Genomic DNA, 22,928 nt, shown 5'->3' on the forward strand with positions numbered 1-22,928 from the left:
CAGTTTAATAGAAATTAAATATATCGTTATATCAAGTTTAATATAATAAGTTGTTTCTTCTAATTCAAGTTGTTGACTTCTAATTCAATCAAATATAGACCAAGATTTAGTTTTAATAACTATAAACCATAGTTTTAAAGTGCTCTTGTTGTTTACTATAGTAGAATTTATAATAAAAAGCTATTAATTTCAAATGGAGCTACAGTAATCTTAATAATGGAGATGGAGGATACATTCATGACACAGCGTAGATAATAAAGTACTGGATAACATCAGAAATGGGAGAATGGCATCTGTAATGAATGAGTCTAAGTATGGGAAGTAAATTCGTACTTCACCTTAGTTCAGGTTATGAATAAGTTTTTCACAGGTAAAATGCAAACGTATTTGTAATAGCAGAAGAAAGCAATGTAAGTGATGCGTGTAGCTAGTAGTGAATGTCATAAAAAAGCAGTTGGAGGGTATCTTAATTAGAAGTATGCATTGTAATGATGTTTTTTCTTTATTACTTCTATTTTTTCTAGTCTGAACCAGAGGGTTTTTCTCACTTCCACTTGTATGTCTGTGCTGCCTTCCTTGTCAGGTGGAGGAAGGAGATTCTGGAGGAGAAGGACTTTCAGGTAAGTAAAGAATTGAGTTTGAATTGAATTCAAAGATACAAAAATCTGTGAATATTTTTCAATCACAGGGAGGAATTTATTTAAATTTAGGTTCCAGGCATTATGTGGGAATTTGTAACAAAACAGAAACACTTGCAACAAGAATGAAGATGTATAACTATTGTCAGGGTTCCTCCAAAACTGTTGGACCTGAAGTAACAGACTACAAACAGTAGCAAATGTGTGGTCAGAAAAAAAAAAAAGAAAAAAAAAGAAAAGAAAAGTACTGTTTATGCTGAGGCAGATGTTAAGATAATGATTTCTGGAGATGCTGTGATAAGTAAATCCTAGGAATCTCATAAAAAAAATTTCTGAAAAGGTAATGGGATTTTTTTAAAAAGCTTAAATACATCACTGGAGTTACTTATTTATGAATTCCCATCTCTATAGTATAGCAGCAAACTCTAACAAGATTATGTTTCTTCTTTCAAAAAAGCAAGGCAAGCAACCTTCAAAAATAATAAGCCTATATTTCAGGGCCAAATAAAAGGGTTGTAAAATTGATTGTTTTGGGTCTTACATTTCAAAACCTTCTATTTGTTTAGCAAAGAGCATATCTGTTAGTTGTTTGGAATGGGATTTGAATAGTGTAAATAGGCAAATGGTTTCCATACCCATGGAGAAGTTCAGTTACATTTGCGAACTGGCGATAGTTCCATTTCAAAGCAATATTTTATATTTAATTTTTCTCTCTGATGCACATGCAGTTCCTAAAAGGCATTAAAGGCCTGTTTTCAGGCTGGCAGTAAACAAACCACACTGCAAAGCCGACACCATTTCCTGCCCCAGGGAAATGGCCTGTTACCAGCTTGTTTTCCCTTCAGCTGACTGAACTCTGTTGCCCTGTACAAATGAGCCATTGTATGAGTCTGTGTATTATTGCAATCTATTTTATCGTCCTTTAGAAAACAGTTTATTCAGTGCACTTTTACTGTCGTTGTCTATCTTTGCAATAAATAAACCCATATGGGCGTGATGTAACTACTTTTATACTACCTGATAATACTGGTCAAAAATAATTTCAGTGTTGGTAGTCATACCTCTCAAATATAATTGTTCACTGCTAATCCTATTAATTTAATTTCCACTGATATCCTGCATCAAAGTTTTTAACATTTTTGTGTTTCTATCAAATACACTGCAACCATGTTTATAGCACTAATGATCTCAAGGTGAAGTGCTGTGATGATTTTTTTTCTCCTTACATGTGCTCAAATTAGTTCATTAATGTAATACATAAGCTATGCCTTCATGATTTAATTTCTTATAGGCTATGTAAGGTACATAAATCAGTAACACAATGGAACACATTTATCATACTGCTGTAGGTCACCACATAGATAAGCAATTAGTAACTTTGAGGTTCTGTATGCTTATTGCTAGAGTCATCACTGTAAGGCTTCGCCATTATTGTACAACATCAGCTTTTAAAATGATTAAAGTAAATTGTTATAAATTCTGCAAACGATGATTCTCCCCCACAGGGGAAAAAAAACACAGTACTCTTCCACTTTGTTATCAACAGCTGTATTGTAGACCATTACTTATTCTATGACTGCTGTTCCGAAAGTAATGTCTTCTATTTTATCATGTTGACCAATGACCTCAGAGGTGGATGTTGTTGGTAAGGCAGTAGGAGTTGAGCTTTTCCCCCAGTATCCTTTTACATTTTGTTTCCATGGGAGAAATAGCAGCAGAGGGGGCCATTCGACAAAATGGCATCTGACATGGAAGTATGTATGAGGCAAAGGTGTGTCACTGAATTTCTCCATGCAGAAAGAATGACACCCTCTGACATTCATTGATACTTACTGAAGACTTTTTGGAGACCAAACAGTGGATGTGAGCACAGTGAGATGGTGGATAGTGCTTTTCAAGAGTAGTGACAGTGGATCATAGAATCACCAAGGCTGGAAAAGACCTCCAAGACCATCCAGTCCAACAGTCCACCTACTACCAATATTTTCCCATTAAAGCAATATCTAAATGTTTCCTGAACACCTCCAGGGATGATGATTCAACCACCTCTCTGGGCAGCCTGTGCCAGCACCTGACACTTTTTCAGAGAAGAAACTTTTCCTAGCATCCAATGTGAATTTCCTTTGATGCAGCTTGAGTCCATTCCTCTAGTTGTGTTGCTAGTTATGGGAAAAGGGGCCGACCCACTGGAGAGTCACCTCCACTGGTGCAGACTTTTATGAGCACAGCATGCAGGCTGTTGTTCATCACTGGTGAAAATGCATAAGTAATGGTGTTGACTGTGTTGAGAAATAGTGTTTTGTAGCTGAGAGTTCGCTTTATCAAAAAGTATTATTGTGCTCTTTGTGTCTGTTGCAGTTTCCATAGAAATAAATCAGATCTCAAGTAATAGAGTTTTAAACCACATTGAAATGTTAGATGTTGGATGAATGTGATTGCAATGAATTCACATTATTGAGAAGTCCTAGGTATAGCACATTTTGCAGTGAAATTTTGAGATTTATAAAATATTTTGGGAATCATTAATACATATGTCCAATCATTTCTCTTGCACACGGTGTATGTTATATGCATTTTTCTGCATATAAAATAACTGAGACAGGTCTGCTGATCAGTAAGGATGCCTGGTACCTCAGTGCTTACTGTGACAATTTGCATTTTTCTTTTACAAAAACTCATGCGAAATTTAAGGCAGAATGATTTCCCCAGAACACTGGGTGTGGTCATGTACCAGATGAGACACTGAGTGGATTTTTGATCAAAGGCCAATTTTAAAGATTTTGATTATGCTAGGTTAGGCAATATTTATTCCTATCATTTGTTGAATTACGTTATCAGTAACATTATAGACAGAACAAAGAATACAACCTTTGCTCTTAAGGCACTTGCTTCTATTATCTTAATTCTGTATTTCTGCAACCTAATCAATTAATAAAAGTGTGTGACATTTATTCTTCCTCATATAAAGCAATTAATTTTATATATCAAATGTTCATCTGTACATGATAACATCTTATCACATCTTTAATGCCTATGGCTTTCATTTTTATTTTTATATTTATTTCTGTTGTTACTGTCATGTGGTTGTTTCATGGCTAGGGTAATATTATGAAGTGTTAAAACTTGAAAACTACTACTTGGTACTTGATTTACATCTGTGGAAGGAATCACTGTAGTATTGTCTTCGAATTTGACTTACTGTTACCCACTTTCCTAAGTACAGCTGTAATTCCAGAATTTTCCTGAATTTGTGGGAGAAATATGAGTAGCTGATAACGTTGAGTGATAAAACATTCAAGCATGATTTTGAGCATATTTAGAATTAAAATATTAATAGAAAATATAGCTGTTGAATTTAATAGTGTCAGGGACAGGATATTTGAAAGATTTGTAAGGAAACAGGACACTAGGGACCAGATTTATCTGTCATGCTGAATATAAGTTAATAGTAATATTGGACTGATACTGATTTAAATGTTGGATATTAGAGATTTAGTTCAAATTTTCAGTATAAGTAAGTTATAATTTTGTTGACATAGTTGAGCTATAAAAATACATTCAGTATGTTGCAGTAAGAAATCTGTCTTGCAGATTTTTTTTGTCATTTGAAGATACAGGCTTTTCTATCCAGCAGACGTTTACACCCATGCTGTCATTAACCCACATCTTTATTACTACAATGTCCTTTTCTTTGGCTTTGACAAATGCATTTTTGCTTCATTTATATTCATGCAGTCTGCAAAGAAGCTGTAAAGATCATTTTTCAGTCCATCATTTTTTCTCACTGTTCACCTTCTGTAACTTCCTTTCCTATGTGGCACCATGAAAAAATAGGTGGTTTCTATTCCAAGGCCGTTAATGGACTAATACCAACAGCTTACCTGTCATCTCATATTCTGTACTGAGATTTTGAATGCCAGTTTATCAGCTGGCGATGACAGCCTCATCACGTGTTCCTGAGTTATTGAGAAAAGTATCTGTGCTGTGTTCTTTGTTGACCATCTTATTTAAATGGAGCACGTAATGCAGATCTTGCTACTTCTCTCTCAGTCCTCGTATTTTTCTGTGATGCATGGAATAGATTTGGCAGATAGGCTATGATGCTGTTAGTCACATTCACATCGATGGTTTTGTGTTGGTTCTTTTTACCTTTCTGTGAACTTGCTGTCTATTGAAACTTACTTGAGCATTGAAATCTTCGGATTAGTGAGTATCCTTTCTTCTGATTTATATAATCTTTAAAATAATGATTCTTTAATCTGAGTAAATGCTATGGAGTAGCTTCACTGATCTCATGAACAAAATGAATGTATACGCAGTAGTCTTTTCCAGTAAAATGCTGAAAAGTGCTCTTGACTTTTAAAAATATTTCATTAAAGTGAAATATTACAAGTTAATGTTAGTTCAAATGATGAAAGATGAACCACCATCTTTCTACCTCATATGATGAATAACATTTTAAGGAAATGTAGGTTATTATTATTACTTAGGCAAAAGCAGGTGCCTTCCGAAGTTGTGATCAGGTTTATTCTTAAACTGAGTCTTCATTTTTTGTATATGTTTGATTTAAAGTGGTTGCCTATTTCAGAGGCTGCTGAAGCATTTCACAGTGCCTGTGTTTGCATGAATGTCATTTAGGGTGTATTTAGGTTACTGATGCAGTGAGCACCCTCAGCACCTTCAGTTTGTTTTGCCTTTCCTTCTCTGTTTAGCAAGCACTGAAGTAGAATCAGCACAGCTCACTGCTACTTACCACTCTTCTGAAATCTCAGCTCACCTTTGGATGCTTTGACCCCTTCTTTCATAGGTTGCCCAGGTAAACTGTGGATGCCCCATCCCATGACATGCTTAATACCAGATTGGATGAGGCTTTTGGCAACCTGGTCATGGGGAAGATATCCCACTTTATGGCAGTGAATTGGGATTAGGTGATCATTCCCTTCTGTTCCTATTTTTGCTTAAGTAGGTGCTTGCATGTAAGCTAAAATTGCTTGAAAGAGTTAAAAAAAAAAATACCACTAAATTCTACTTCTATATACTTGTCAGAGACGTGTATTTGCATCAGGTACACAAGTTAAATAGTGTAACTTTGCACCTTAAAATGGGATTATAAATTAGTTACAGAGGTGACAGAATAAAAAGATGCCTGGAAGACAAATTGCAGTTTTTGAACAATATCTGCCTAGTGTTAAGATGCTTTTCTTCACATGTTCTCTTATGTTAAATGACCGGGTAGTATTACTTCATGATCCTTTATGAAAGATAATTTGTGCAATTTTATACTGCTGCCTCCATGAGTACTGATTTTAGTTTAAAAAATTTAATATGAAAATCCTTCCTGGTGATTATGTGCTATAGAAACATGTAAGATATCAGAAATATGATTTTATATCATCTATTTATTCTCCATTCCTGTGATATGGTTTTCACTGTTTTTTTTTTAATGTTGTTCCTATCCTTTATATAAGCGCAGGACTTCCCGCACTATATGACATGAACTATAACTAATAAAAAATACTTCCAATGTAGCTTCTTGTGTGGATGGTGCTAGAAATTCAGTTCCCATTTCTACTGCAGTAGAATGCATCTCAATATTTAAAAAAAAAAAAAAGAAAAAAGATAATATTTCTTTTGAGCATCATAAAAAATGACCAATATATAATGGCTATTGAAGAAAAGATAGAAGGGAAGTGGAAAAGTGAAATTTGGTTGATAGCAAAGGTAGTTAATTGCAAATAGTCAGTGCTGCTGAAAACTTAATGTCTCCACAGTGACTATTCTGATTTTTATTTTTCAGTTAATCATGAGTTTATCAGCAGCTGGAGTGCACTTTGGACAACAGCAAATAAAGAACAGTATAACACACATTCTAGTAATGAAGCCCACAAATCCAACCTTTTGTTTGTGAGGAATAACTCACAAACTCTTTAGGTTGATATGTTCATCTATATCTTGAGGAACCTTTCATCAGCAGCTTTTCCTGTCTACTATAAGTTCTTATACAAGTTAGGGCTTTTCCCTGTTTCTGATTTCCTGTATCCAAAAGCTCCTTACCTTTCTACCGATCCCCTGCTCTGATCACAGACTTTCTTTCAGAGGCTTTACAGTTTTGTCTTTACATCCTGGTTATAACTTTTACTTTAAACACTTGTCAAAGGAAGTCATTTTTATCATTTTTCAGTGTGATTAATATGTGTATTTTTATATTTATTCCATAAAAATCCTTTTAGCATTTGTTCAGAAAAGTTCGTAAATGTTAAGGGATACTTCTATTTGGACAGGATCTCTGAAGGTGTCAAATTCAACTTGAGGCTCAAAGCAGTGTCAGCTCTGAGTTTAGTCCAGCTAGGACAGTGCTTTATTCAGCTGAGTCCTGAAAACCTTCAGGGACAGAAACTGCATGAACTAAATAGATGATGGGTTTTACATTATGTGTTGTTCCTGAGAATTGCAAATATCTTAATGTTTCAGTGCTGAATTGGAGTCAAACTGAGATGGACTGAAATACTAAGCTGAAATTCTTATGGCTAACTAAGATCTGATAGGAATTGACTTAGTCCTATTGCTTTTTAGAGTAGTTTTTGGAACAGAGGAGTGTATACCCCTCTTCTGTATAAGCTATATAATTAGATGGTTTTGTAGTCCTGGATCCTGTGTCCTTGCTTATTCCCCCTCCATGTATGGGAGATAAGAGGACCTTTTCTGTGAATGTATCAAAGCCGATCAGAGATAAAGTGTGTGAGCATGGAAATATTTCTGACCTACAGAGCCTGACTTCTAACATTGCTGTGATTTTATTCCCTGCTGTGAGCACTTTTGGAAGGCATTCACCTGTTGTAAGAAAAGGAAAGCTCTGTTTTAGACTTTGAACATTATAGCTATCAACATGAAGTAGAGTATTGGAAGTAGGCAGCTGGGAGTTGGCACTGTTACATCATTTATATTCACAACAGCCAGCTTGCAGTAAGAAATTACTGACATTATTTATTATTTTTGCATAGAAAGAGCTTTAACTACAGAGAATGAGGAGCGTGGTAAAAATTGTATCACCATCTCATCTTGTATGTAGACAAAACATCAATTGGCTTTTGGTCCCACTCCAGCTATTACAGCTTCATTTCAACTGCTTTGTTCACAAGCCTGCACAATGTAATTAAAAGCATCTGCATCTTTTGGTTATCATGAGCATCTTGACTTAATCTTCACCCTTGAGTATACTGCAAATCAAATGCAGGAGACATTTTATTGTACAGTCTTAGAAATACAAGTTTAGTCCCATAGAAATTATTACTGTAAAATTTTAGTGTTGATCTAAAATAGAAGGGATGGGCTATGCCATGCTTCTCTTAGCTTCCAGAAATTAGAGGCGCTTGACTGGTACCAGGAGGAGGACTTGTCCTCTGTCTAGAAAGTAGCTGGAAGTTTCTGGCCAGTTTATATGCTAGACCAAAAATGGCTTAAGAGCCATGAAGAAGAATAAAACTCTTAGTGCTACCCTTTCCTATCTCTGAAGGTTGTGTATTTTAATGACTCTTTTTCTTCTGATGAGGCTGTAGGCTTATTTTTCCTATTTTACATATTCTTTCTTTGTTCTTGAATTCCTGACTTTAAATGTGAAAAGCTGACAATAAAAATCTACAAAAAGAAAGAAAAAACACTTACGGTAGATATTTCATTCAGCTCGCAATATCTTTATGCTTTAGCATTTACACTTTTTCTTTCTTTTACTTGAGCTTTTAAGGCAAGAGTTCCTGGTCATCTGACTTTTTAGAAATAATCAATAATTTATTTCCAGTGATAAAGATATGTTTTATGTTCTGCACCTGAATTTGACATCTGTACATCTATTTCTGTTGCCTTCTTTCCATTCAGTTCCCTTCCCAGAAGCCATAGTTACTGTTTAATTTTTTTGCAATAGTTGCAAATGGTAAAATTGCAAGTTATAGTGCAATTATATTGAATTGCGTGTAGATTATGTGTATATATATATATTTGTTACTGAAACTGAGAAGTTACTCTGTGCTGTGTATGAATCATGTCTAATCATGAGAGTCAGTGGAAACACAGCCTTACTTCTTCCAAAGCAACTGAGCAAAACTGGAAGTCCTGGGGAATTAGGTTTAGCTGCCCGCTACAGCCACAGCTTACCTTAGGAGATCTGTCTAGTTTTTAACAGGCTGATCTCTCATTCCAGAATGTTTTAAACAAATTCATTTGTTGCAATGAGGTTGGATTACCAAAACAGAAAGTTTTGAAAATCGCTGTTATAGGAGTTGAGTTCTACAAATCTGCATACTGCATCACTGTTCACTGATTGTTTTTGTCATCTTTCATAAATACACTTTGAGTGCTGTAATTCAGTAACTTTATTCTCATTTTTACCCGAAACTGTTTTAAGGGTAATTTCAAGGCATATAGCTTTTACCAAGTCATTTATTTCACAGGAGTTTGACATATCTGAAAGTCAAGATACGGGGCTGTAATAACAAGTGCCTTCTTGCCTGGTGCATTAGTTGGGAACATCTAAAAGGGAGTGTGCTGCATCACTGTTAAAGTTGTTTTGGCTGTTTCTACATGTAAATGTATAGAAGGTAAGAATACAGCCACTGGTAGCCAGCTTGCAAATATCTTGGAAGTACACATGAAAAGCAAGGGTCTTAGGAAACCTTATGCCACTTGTCAGCAATTTAGATACTGATTTTTGACCCCATTATTTGTGACAGTGTTCTCAGAATGATTAACATTGATTGTAATAATGTGTGAAAGTTTGCCCAAATATAAAGGAAAGTAAATCAAGTGTGAGTGTATAATGCTTCTACCTTTTTTTTATTACTGAGAATGATCTGAAGAAGAGAGAGTCATTTATAATCCTCAGTATTTGGTCTGTTTTTCCATCTTGTAAGTGTGTGCGCCACTTGAAAAATTACATTTGAGCAGTGTTTTTCTTCACTTCAAAGAAAGTTACTGTCTGAATGGTTTGCTTCTGTGGTTGTCAGGGAACATGTTGGATGATGGATCAAATTAAAAAGCTTCAGCACTAAAGTGCATTTTCATGCTTGGATTTCATGTGCAACATACTGCAATTCATTAAATTCTGCCCTTACTTTCATGCAGAAAAAGGTATTTGTCAACAGATCTAGTGCAGTTCACAGCTGAGGTTGTAATGCTGTGTATTGGTAGGTCTGAGCTGTACCTCTTCTGTTTTTCAGTGTTCTTCAAAAAAGAATAAAGCACCTACATGACAAAGTTAGCATTCTGTTGTATTTGCTAATTCAGATGTGCTGCATTCACTAATATGTCTTCCATGTTTTTCATTAAAGTTCTAAGTAACAAAAGAAAAATGTTAACCAGGTTCATGATTTAGCACATGTGTTATGTGATAGTAATGTTACAGAAACCTGTTCAACTGAAGATTGGTTAATGATGTAGATAGGCTTAAGGTTTAATGAAATAAAGCCATTCCTACGAGCCAGGTATAAATTATAGCTAAAGCAAGTTTAAATTACATTTCTAGTCAGTGAAAGAGCACAAGTGAATCAGCTACTTGTGATGGCATCCTACACTCTGTAAATACTTATTTCACTCTATTAATTTTAAAAGGTTATGGCACTGACTGACAGTGGAGTTTTAATTCCTAGTACAAGAGACATGGTCAGTTGAGGAGGGAAGGAAGCAAATCCAGTGGAGACCTCTGAATAAAGGGAAGAAAAAAACTTCACGTGTCAAACTCGCTGTTGTGTAGAGAAAAACTGTGGAGCTCAGTGTTTATGCAATTTGTATTGCTTGAAGGATGATGTCTTTAATTCTCAAAGTTTTAAAAAGAATGCTTTAGCACTCAGTCTTCAGGGGCAGAAGTTACTCAGCTGTGGCAGTCCCAAGCCCTTTGTGTAACAGAGTGAAAACTGATACATCATATTGGAACGTTATTTGGGTGAACATTATTTCTCCAAACAGAGAAAGGAGCTTGGGAAAAACTTTATTGTCTTAAGGCTTTTTGAAAATCTTCAGTCTGTAATAATCCATTCTGCTCAAGTTCAATGGAACGTAGACTTCTTTCTCCAGCGCTCGTTTATTATTTTGGGATTTAAGGATTTTAGTATCATGGCTTTGAATAGAGTATATTTTTGCTGGAAAACAGACCCATATGGTAAAAATAAAAAGATTTTCAAATGTACAAACAGTAAGATGCTTAATTTCTGTTTCTGGACATGTTATTTTCAATTCCTGTTTACGATTATCTAAATAAGTCCTAGAGATTTTATTTTGAGCGCATTTTTATTTTACTTGTATTTATTTTGTTAAGCCATATTATTCATTCTGTACAGTCTTGCCAGTAAGTGACTTAATGTATTTTATTCAGTCTAAACTTTTTTATTACAATTTATTTTCTGTAGTGACTAAAAAGGAGAGCAACCTAAAAGAAAAAAAACATAAAATGTTGCCAGCATATTTCTCAGTCTCTGACTATTCTCTTCAGGATCAAAAGAGACTTCAGTGTTGAGAGTTATCTGAATATGGAACTTTAGAGTTCATTCTGGTAGTGACTTACCAATAAAATTCTTTCTCAAATTGTATGTCATAAAAATTGTGGGATCCTAACACTTCAGTCTTGTAAAGTTGACTACCTGGATCACATATCTGCAAAGTTCACCCAGCTTACCAAAATCTTTATTTCATTATACTCCCTGAAACTTGTATATTTTGAATGTGATTAAATTGATCCCATTAACCTTGTAGTGGTTAGTGGTCAGGTTTTCCTATTTGCCCTAGGAATTCATTCTCAAGTTTTAATGGAAATTGCTTAATGAATTTGTGCTAGATTAAATGCTTTTTTCCTCTCGTCTTCATTAATGTTGTTACTTTAATTGCAGAAAAAATGTTTGATATGGCTTATGTCCCTCACTTGATTGTTTTTGTCTAAGGCTGTCCTTGCAGAATGAAATGACACAATTGTCCCAGCAACAAAATTGAATACAAATGCAACTTTTGGAATGAGTGAGACTGATCTGGACTGAGTGTAGTCTAATCAGTGTCGCTTCAAAGGAGGCTTATTTACGACAGAGACTGTAGTTTTGGGGTCCCTGTATTCTTATAAGTTCTTAAAGTATTCAGAAGTAGGCTATTTAATGGTCCATAACAAGAATTGCCTGAAGAGCTGTACTTAAGCTGTTCTGTTACTGCTGGAGTAAACTACAAAGCAGAAATTATGCAAGTATTACTTGCCAGACCTATGGCAAGCAAATGATGTTACTTGATCAGTATTTAATAGTGAGAAACTTTCAATGTTTATATTATTATTTTACAAGGGTAATAAGCATTTCAAGTAACTTACTGTCCTGTAACTGTTTCAGATCAGAAAATAATTTTAGAATACTGTTTCTAAAGTGAGTTATGTGTTTTATTGCTGGTGTTTTTTTATTTAAAGAAAACAACAAAACAAAACAGAACTGTAAACATGCTGCTACAACTGATAGTTCCCATATATATTCATTTTTCTCCAAATTGTCAGGATATCACATAGGGTGATGCCAGCCAGAGAGACCTAGACAGGTTCTTTTTCTTTCCAGTAAGGGTGGTGAGTCACTAGAACAGATTACACAGAGATGTGGTGGAAGCCCCACTGCTGGAGGCACTCAAGGTCAGGCTGGATGGGGCTTTGAGCACCTGACGGAGTTATAGGTGACCCTGTGCATTGCAGGTGGGTTGGAGTAGATGACCCTTGAATGGCCCTTCCAACTCAAATGATTCTATGATTCTGTAAAGGATGAACCACTTTAGCAAATCTGCAGTGTTCAAAAAACACATTTTTTATGCTGCTAGTGTGCAAACAACACAGTGAATCCAAAATTAAGAAAAGGTAATACTGCACTAGAACTCATAAATCAAAGTCTTAATCAAAATCAAGTTGGTAGGAAACTATTATTTATTTCCAATTCTTTAAAGTTGTTTCACATGAAGAGGAGAAAGACTGTCCAGGGAGAGAAAATTCTTGACAATTTCTAACAAATGTAGTCATTTAGTCAATAAGTTTATTTGAATAACTTCTGATGAGATTTTAAAATTATTTTCAGCACAGTTTTATAATTGCAATTAACTGAGATAGTTCTGATTGCATCTAAAAATCACACTATATATGTAAAAATTGAAATAGAATTCTATTTCATTTATTCTAGGAAAAAAAGATTGAGTTGAAAAGTATATGCATAAAATACAATGGATATGAAGAATATGATTTTTCTAATAATGCTTCGGGAAAAGTGCAAGAGTAAGGCTTCATTTTTTGTTCCATGAAGCAGTTCCTTAATAGTCCCCTGAGTATTTGGATAGCTTTAAGTGAAAGAGAATAATAATTCAGTTTTGACTTCAGTTGAGTTATTTGACAGATTCCACTCAACGTTTTTAGTAAATGCTACTGTCTGAGAGTTAAACTGTACACAGAGTGAAAAAATGCACAGTCTTCTGAATATTCTCAGTAGGACCTCGGGGATCCAAAGGTATTCTGCTGTTACAGAAATACAATCATACTTCTTTTCAAAGCATATTCACTTGGGTATATTAAAAGTCCATACAAATAAGTGAAATAAATAGGCTTCAAAACAAAAAATGTTTTCCAAATATGCAAAATAATTCAAGTATAATTTACACAGCGTTTTACAAAGATGACAAGGTTTTACTCTTTGCATTTTATAGTTGAGACTAATGCATGTCATTGTAAATAGTGCATAATAAGATACTGGCAGCAAATGAGATGAAAAAGCTGAGCTGAGGTTTTAACATCCATATTTTGGTATCACCCTTGTTTTTAAAAACTGCTTGTTATTGCATCTTGGATGAGTTACCCTTAACTGATCTGAAGTGGGTACCGAATCCAGATTAACTAACTCAAAGGGCTCAGGATAATTGAAGGGCTCAAGATGTTGAAGTAGTCAAAAAGAAATGCAATAGATTAATTTTTTAGAAACATAGAATGAGATTGCAGTGATAAATATTATTATTGGCAGAACTACAAACATATCAAACTTTGCTTCATTGTTAGGGGGAAAAATAGGGAACAAAAATTATCCAAACTAGAAAAGGCTGTATATATTATCTATTTGGTAAAGACTTGTATTTTAAATTTGACTTGAATTTTAAATATATTCATCTATGTATCTTCCAACTATAATTAGTGCATTGAAACAGCACCTAATGTGTAATTTTCCTTGATGTTTGAATTATTGCCCACTTAACAGAACAGTACACTCCTTGGAACAGGAAGGTTTTCTTCATTCTTGCAAATTTCACTGAATGTTCTTATCAGTCCAGACTTATTTTTGCCACGGTACAATTGTGTTGTATCTTGAACAGTTTTCTTCATAATTGGTTCTTTCTCAGAGTAAACATTGAGTGTGTCTTAATTGCAGAATTATCGTACTTTGCTTTCAGTAAACTTACTTGTCATTAACAAACTGAGCCTTAGGATAAAAGTATCTGCATGATAGTGGACATTTAATATGGAAAACAAATACCAAAGTATCAGTGTGTTGACAAATTACACTGAAACTAATTCAGCTAAAATTGATGTGATGAATGCCAACTGAATTGAGAAAACTGACCAAAAGAAAATGACTAATGCTAGCAACATGAAATTGGAAGGTGTTTTTACTTTATAATGCCATTTCTTAAGACTTAAAGGGGAATGAAATAGAGAATAAATATAAATTTAAGATAAGGAAAAATGAATTGGTCTAAAAATATGTTAATGGATATCACAAATGTGCACAGACTAGGAAAGTTCCCAGTTTATTTCACAGTATAGATGTTCACCAAAAGAAAGCCAATAATCAAAATTAAACTATGTAACAAAACAACTAACTAAATCTATTTGATGATTTGATCAAAATTGGAAATTCAAATGTAAACTTTTTGTTAGAAGATTTCTTAAGGTCATCATTACAAAGTATTCTTCAGTGGTTGGAATAAGGAGAAAGTGAGATCTTAGCTCTTATTTCTTATTCATGATTTTTTTTGTAGGCAAATTTCAAAGTTTTTCGTTTTGTTTTGAAAGGTGACCACATAATAACACAGCTTTTTACTTAAATACAGTCAATCACTATTTTCACAGAAGAGAAGGGGAAAGAGTTTGTCTCTTTAATTGATGAACTCAGTTGATTTCTGTGTCCTCTTGTTACTGACAGCACTCATTCCTGTATAAACCTACTTAAGATAGCATGGATTTCCAAAGAAATTAGTTGGACCTTACACTAAACACAATGTCTTTTCCATCTCTTAATTAACTTATATCTGTGAAATCTAAGATGCAAGTTAAACTTTAAAAAATCTGTCTGTTGATATTTATGTTTTCTTTCAGTGGATGTTTTAATCTGCAGTCAGTTTCTAATTCACTCATTTTGAGAATTTAAAATAATTTCTTGCTAGTGAGTCCATTGATCAGTCCTTTAACTAAAATGATGAAGTCTATTACAAACATAGGATTTATGTTAATGTCATGATTTTCACATGTATGTCTACCTAAAGGAAGCATGTTTCAGTCTGTTTTGCTTAAAAGCCATAGCCCTCTGGCATAGTGTTCTGCTTATACTACATTTCTCACTAATTTTTTTATAGCTGGATAATTTTTTTTTTTACTCTGGATAGGAAGAGGGGTCAGGAGAGAAGGTGTGCTGTAACTGTCAAAAACATGGCAAGAGCAGCTGTAGTTAGATAGCTAGCTGCTAAAAAAGCAGCTGTAGCTGTGTCTCAACTGCAGATGGTGATGACTGTGGGTGATGCTCTGGTGAACTTTAAGGTATCTTCTATCTCTGCCCATTCATTCTGAATTAAAAGCATAATCATATAAACTTAAAGATTTTGATGCTTTGCTAGGAATCAGATGTGCCAATTTTAAAATATTTTATCCTTTTAACCTTCTTTTTTAATTAAGATTTTCAAGTTCCATGTATCATCTATATCCTAAGTGTTTTGGCTGGGTCTTTGAAGATGCAGGGATGGCATGGTTTGATTAATAGAAATGTTTTATTTGGAAATGTTCTGATCCATCCATTTGACATAAGATCAGGTATTAAAATCTGCAGCCTTCAAAGTTCTGGCTTTGTAGATAAAATCTCCATTTACCCTTTTCTATGATTTTTGGTTTCCCTTAGTAAATGAGAAGGGTTCTCGTCAGTGGTCCAGAGGGTGAAATTATAAAAGGGAGTAATTAATTTCTTTTCCTGCTCTCTGGGTTCCTAACAATCTTTTTCAAATCATTTGATTAGAATTGCCAAATAGAGTTGAGTAGAGTGAAAGAAGAAGCACTAAAAAAAATCCAAACCACAGACTTCCTGAAGATATAGAGAATGCAACTAAAGAGAGAAATGATTTGTATCTAAAGAAAAACAAGAACTCTGTTACAGTCTCAACTTCAGTTCTATTCTCATGTGATTAACAGCTAAATCTTTCAATTGGCAAAACATGCCTATGTGTTTGTATAATCATTGAAATAGAGTTGTGTTACTGTATCTTAATCTTGTATTGCTTCTTTAGTACTAAAATTAGTTTAACCAGAAGAATAGACTTCATGTATCTTAATGTAGGCAAGCAAGTGTTGCTTCTTCTTGACATGTAGTTCATCATCTGCTCTGGCTCTCTGACCATAATGAAGTCTCCTATCATAAAGTAGTGTGAGAACAGCATAAATATAATGTAGTAACAGAATGATTTAACAGCATGAATCAGCAGTGGACCGTTGTGGCTTTCCAAATCTGTACGGCAACTTTGCTATCTCAACAGAATGTTAGAAAGTAAATGAGGTAGCATTAGGGTTGGAGTGATTCCAGTCATCATAAGTAGGCTGAATTCATGCCTCGCTGGTGCTGCAAGGATGCTGTCTCCTCCAGTTTCAGTCTTGCTGAGCGTGTTATCGTCTCCCTTGTGGGAGTATGATCACTTACCAGTAAGTGATACACTGGAGGTCGTGGCTATGAAACTGTAATGAAAGAATCTGACATTTTACTACCTTTATTTATGTTTCTTTTACTTTTCAAAAATAAATTTGCTTCAGTTAAAATATTTTACATATATTTTGTTTTAGTTGTTTGGATATTCTTAAATATTTACTCTTGCTTCTGTCAGAATTGTGAATTCTCAATGACTTTCTGTTGATGTATCTATTGTAGTTTATCAGAACACTTCTTACTGTTGAATTTGTTCTCTTGATGGACGAGCATTGTTTTCTCCTGGAGAATGCTATCTGAAGGCTTTTCCTAATTTTCAGAAATACTGTAAATAGGGAAGCTCCAAACTATCAGAGAATAATACCATAAAGAGACTATGGTTTCCTCATGACCCCAGTGTGTCTAGCTAACAATAGTGAAAAAGATATTTGTATTATCTGCAAAAGCAGCTTTAACTTTTATTTCCTTCTATGGATTTTAATGGCAAGTGTGTAACTCGAGAGTTCTTCCTGTCTTTGACCTGTTTTATTCTTCTGTCTTAGAAGAATGTCAGACAAAAATAATACCACTGTGCACATGAAGATGATAAAGACATAGTCTTAGTAACACCTATTAAATATTTTCTGTGAGTATTTTTTAATTATTATTATTTATCTAGTTACTTATCCAGTTTTCTTACTATCAGATAAGAAGAGCATATGAAACTTTTTTTCACCATCATTCCTATCCCAGAGCTTCATTTCTATTTTTCATTTTGAAAAGTATATCTACATTAGATAGCAATCAAAGCTATGAAACTTCATTTTATTCATTCATGATATTTTGATGAAAATGTGAAAGATGATCATTTCTTACTGGAGTCTATACTTTTTGACTTTTAAATAGCATTTAACAGCAAAGATGACTTACTAACTGGAGGACTAAAAAGTATTTTTTTTGTTAATTGTATTCAAGGGCAGGTTTACCTAGTGAGCTTCCATGGGTGTCAGTAATTGGCAGAATGCTATTCATCATTCCCACTGATGTTTGAAAGTATCTATAAAAAAGCTGATAATAAAAATCTGTGGATGACATTCTGACCAAGTGAGAAGGACAGTGCAATTACATAAACCAATCCCAAGTCACACGTCTAGTCTACCTGTAAATGCAAGCTGCCTTTTGATACAGTCAAATGAAAAATTTTTTGCAAATATAGAATAAGTAGAATATGTCATGACTACGGAGTGAGAGACAACATGGCATGGCTTCTGAAAAGATACACTGCTGACGAGTATCATTAGATGAGCTCCCAGAATGATGCTGTGGCACATAGGAGTAACATTATTCTTAAATTAATGAACATAAAAGTTTGTTTTTTATTTGTATATGATAATATTGAATCCAGTTCTTATGTCTGAACTAAAAGGCTTAGGGCTCAGGATGACTGAAGGGCTTGAAATATTTAATTAGACAAAAAGCATATCAATAGATTAATGAGAGATTTTTATAGAATAGCAATCCTAACATCCTAACAATCATGAATTTCTGTATCTCTTAGGGACTTCTAATCGATGTTTTTCTCCTGAAAGAAAACAGGTTTAGTTTTAGTTCCTTTTACCTACACAAGAGGTCAGACCAAGATAAGTTATGATCTTTTCTGGCTTTAATATCTATGACTCTACTAATCAGGCCCAAATTTCTGTTTTGTATCTGACAAACAGTAATCCCGCTGACGTATACGATTGCTGTCTTAGATAGATTCAGACAGCATCTGAAATACTTTCCCCTTTTGGAACAACTAGACAATGAATTGGCCTTAGAATGCAATTTTGAAATGACAGTCATCATTTCTCATGCATTTTTCACTTCACTCAGTTACCTCTTGAACATTTTGATATCTCTGAAGACTAATTGGCAGTGGAAAAGCACTGTTTTGATTAAAAAGACGTAACAGTTGCTGAGTAATCTCTGTGTTTAGTGTAACTGAACTCTAGAAGCAAGTGCATTTTGGTTTGCCAGTATCTTCCTTATCTCAAAAGCCTATGTGAAATAACAGAAAATATATATACGTTTTCTGTTTAGGGCTTTTTGGCTCTATGGGTCCTGAGACCAAACCCCTTACAGATCTGGCAGTTCATTTGCACACTGGTAGGGTCACTTGGCAATACTGGGGGTCCCCTCTAATCTGCACGTGTTTTCAAGAAAACCTGTTTGTTCTGACTGCTGCCTTCTAAGAAAGGCAGAATCTGATGCTGGGTGTGTATAATCTGGAGAGATTTCGGGTAAGCCTTGCTTTATGGCTTGTATTTTACAGAGATTCTGCTGCTATCAAAGTTTTAAATCAAATCTTCCACACAATGAAAATCTGATTTTATTGGCCTGTAAGTTTCCAGAAAAAACACTTTCTGATTAATGTAGGATATTTTTCTCTCATCAACCAACATTTTAATGTATTTTCAGTAAACACCACAAAGGGATCTCTGCATTTTCTCCATTTCAATATCAAAAGCGTTTTTATGAACAAAGAAAAAGTGTTGTTCTTCCTGAGCAATTTAGGTGACCTGCTAAACTAAATGCACTGGCAGGGCTTCCATTTGGTTGGTAATTCACAGCTGTCACTGGAGACTTCTCTACAAAGAAAACTGTTTTCTTTCCATGTTTATTTCTTCAGCAAAAACTGCGGCATAACAATGTCAATTATTGGCCTTATCAGTGTGTAACCCTGGAGAAGACTAAAATCACAGGAGCCTGCACATTTGACTACCAAAGTCAATCAGAACTACTGATAAGAGAACAAAGAGAAACTAAAAGCTTTTAGAGTAGGAGCTGAATAACAGAATGAAGTGACATATGACTTTCTTTGAGACGAGCAGATGGAGGAGGATTAACTGTATTTCTTTCACTGCTCTGTTTTCTCCTATGGTTTCCTAAATGCTCTTGCATGTAGATTTTGCCCTCTTACAACAAAATTGTCTCATTTCAACAGCAAGACAGTAAAAATAACAAGTATTTAAATGCCTATTGTTTTGTCATCTACTTGTAAACAAATGGGATTTAAAATTCTTCCAGAAAAGTCATTATAGCACATCTGCCACTTTTATTCTTCCTAACCTCATAGTTAGCTGCCATGAAGAGGAAGATCTCAACTCATTTGCTCTGTGCAGTAAATGATTTTTGCACTAGAAATCCTTTTGCAAAGAAGGATGTAATATAACTAATCTAGCTAATGCTACGCAAAATGCACTTGGTCTGATGTTAAACATACTTAACTGAACAATACTTCTTTCACAAAACTAGCTAATGCTAAGCAAAACACACTGGGTCTAATGATAAGCAGAACATCCTTTATCTACTCAAGAAGCCCAGTATATCATTGTTATCTAAGTCAGTGTGGGGGCCCTCTCCAGTGTATCACTGTGAAACTGCCAACCTGGAAAAAACAAGAGGAGGGCAATTGGTGGTCATGAAGAGGAAGACTGCTTCTTCCATCTCTGAAGGTCTTTGAGACCCCCACTCAATATCACTGAGCATGTGTAAGGAGGTGGGACCCTTCGTTAATGATTTTGGGGGCAATATTGAATATGTATGTCCTGACTGGGAAACCTTTTGCAAATGTAATACAAGTAATGCATATAAGCTGAAGGTCTTTTGTTCAAGGTATGTGTTGTTAGTGGAGAGATATCCCCCCATGCAACTGAAGCTGTAAGTAAAGAATACCTGCTCACTAACATCACATTGGAGTTAATGAGTTAATTCCTGAATTTTGGATGACAGATGAAGTAAACTCGAGCTTTTTATATTTTATTGAGTAGTGTTTGCTAGCTGTTAGCTGAGTTACCGTTGTCCTTAGGCAGCTATCACCAAGGCTTTACTTTTCCTAATCTTTTTCATCACGATTCCTATACACGTTTAATCTCACATGCTGATCTACATAGGACAACATCTTAAACAGGAACATAAAAAATCTTTAATAGCTGTTGTACTCTCTCACATACTTTATGATTGTCACCGCTGGCAAAAAAATGACAGAACATAGCACGTAGCTGCCTCTGAATTGCCAGCTTACAGGAAAAATTATTAAGGTAAACTGAAATTGGTGCCAGTAATATACTTCTGAAAGTTACAGTTCATGTAGCTGATACCTTTATTCTACTGTCTGAAAAAGGACACTTCTTCCAAACTGCATTATAGTTTCCTCTCTTGGAGATTACTGTGGTAAATATAGGAATTCCTGCTCTCATCTGTGTCTCGAGGAACCGATGGAAGATGTAGTAAAGCTTCCCATTAAACCCTTGGATTATATCACTTAATGCACCATCAAAGTATTTTTCTATTAGAAATATTTTTACTGCTTTCGTCAAACACTTAATGACCTTTTGATCATATTGTCATATTCATTTATTTAAACAAAATGATATTGTGTGCACAATATATGCTTTTGTAAAATACGTAATTCTGTGAAAAACCCAGCTCTCTAAAGGAAATCAATTTGAATATAATATTTTCCTTAATGTATGGATATTTATGTAGTTTTGAGTCTGCAGGTAATCAGAGAGATTTTTCAAGGTTTTTCTCTGAATCTGTAAGCCCATACAACTCTTCTTAATGTCATTTAGATTTTTAACAAACAATATGGACTTGAGAACCTGAAGAAATCATACAGACTGTTCTTAAAATTCAGTTTATGTTGTACTAGTACCTGTTACACACTAAAATGATTGTTATGAAAACTATTTTTCTCTTTTCCATATTGACTTTCCATGTTTTTTTGAAAGCTGCTCCAAAAGTAATGCCTCTTGTTTTCTTACGTTTGCCCACAGTATCAGAGGTGGTATGGCAGTAGAGATTAAACCATTCCACCAATATCCCATTACATTTTGTTGCTGTGAAACAGATGACAGAGAAGCAGTCTGACAAAATGGTGCCTGGCATGGAAGTATCTATGAAGCAAAGATGTGGCATTAAATTCCTCCTTGTGGAAAAAAATTGGCATTCATCGCCACTTGCTATACATTTATGGAGACCAAACAGTAGGTGTGAGCAGTGAGGCTGTGGGTGGTGTGTTTCAGCAGTGGCAGCAGTGATGGAAAACACAAACTGTATTTCAGACAACCACGCACAGGTGTCACGTCACAAAATGAAGAGCATCTCATCTGTGTGAGTCAGCAGATTATGGCAAGAAAACTGTCTACAGAGCTGAATATTGGTTTCAATACATTGGAATCAGTGGTAGCGATGTTGGTATACCACAGTTTCTTCCGGGTGGGTCCCACAAATGCTAACACAGGAACAGAAAGAGCACTGCATGCAATTTTGTCAGGACCTACTGAACCAATGCAAGGCTGGGGATGACAGTTTCCTGGAGGGTTATGGGTGACAAGACCATATCACCACTGTGAGCTGGAGTGAATACGGCCGTCTATGGGGTGGCGGCACGTGAATTCCACATCAATGAAAAAGTTCAAGATGTGGCCCTCAGTGGGTAAAGTGATGTGCACTATCTTTTGGCAAAGCAAAGAGGTGATCCATCTGGATTTCCTAGAACCTGGACAAGCTGTCAACTCCTCTGACAACTACATCTTGACATTGACTAAACTGACGACCCAAACTTCTAGCGTCAGGACAGAGAAGATAGCCTCTCTCTTGAAATATGATAACATCAGGCTCCATAACATTTTTAAGACCATGGAGTTCACTGCCAATTTTGACTGGACTGTCTGACCACACCCACCTAACATCCAGATTTGGCACTTTCTAACTTCTGTCTGTTCGAGTCAATGAAAGATGGGGCTGTGTGGTCAACGTTTTCCTAGCAATGGCCATCATAGCAAAACAGTGGGCCATCTCTTCTGGTGCAGATTTTAATGAGTGGGACAGGCAGGCTCTTGTTCATCACTGGTGAAAATGCACAGCTAATGGTGGTGACTATGTTGACAAATAGTGTTTTGCAGCTTGGAATTTACTCTGATAAATTGCGCTATGGTGCTTTTTGTATCTTTTGTAGGTTCTATAAAAACAAATAGGGGGCATTACTTTTGGAGCGATCTACATATTAAGATTCGTGTTCACATTATGGAAAATTCAGAATTTTGACTTCCTAGATCTTCAATTAAAGATCTGCATCACAATTGCCAGACTGCCAAACCTTTCTATTGGGTATTAATAACTGAATGAGGGGCCACTGGTCTGAAAGTGCAGATTTTTGGAGAGTTTTAGAGCATAAACTTCATTACTTCCTTGCATTTATGAACTAGAATTATGAAAAAAAGGGACTCGTGGCTAAGCACTTTTAGCACTTTAATCTTGGAAATCTTAAAAGTCAGCAGTCAGAAAAGATTAATTCAGCCTGTTGTCACTGTACTGAAGAAACATTCAG

At 35.1% G+C, this 22,928-nt stretch overlaps 1 long non-coding RNA gene across 1 annotated transcript in view; it reads left to right on the top strand.

The window, feature by feature from the left end:
* The first annotated feature begins 492 nt into the window (after positions 1–492).
* LOC109369703 overlaps positions 493–22,928 on the top strand; it is a 38,130-nt gene continuing 15,694 nt past the window's right edge. The window contains exon 1 of the long non-coding RNA XR_002119123.2: positions 493–620. This is a non-coding gene — a long non-coding RNA (uncharacterized LOC109369703). The remainder of the gene's footprint in view (positions 621–22,928) is intronic.

This window comes from Meleagris gallopavo, chromosome 1 (assembly GCF_000146605.3).
Source record: "Meleagris gallopavo isolate NT-WF06-2002-E0010 breed Aviagen turkey brand Nicholas breeding stock chromosome 1, Turkey_5.1, whole genome shotgun sequence".
NCBI lineage: Eukaryota > Metazoa > Chordata > Aves > Galliformes > Phasianidae > Meleagris > Meleagris gallopavo.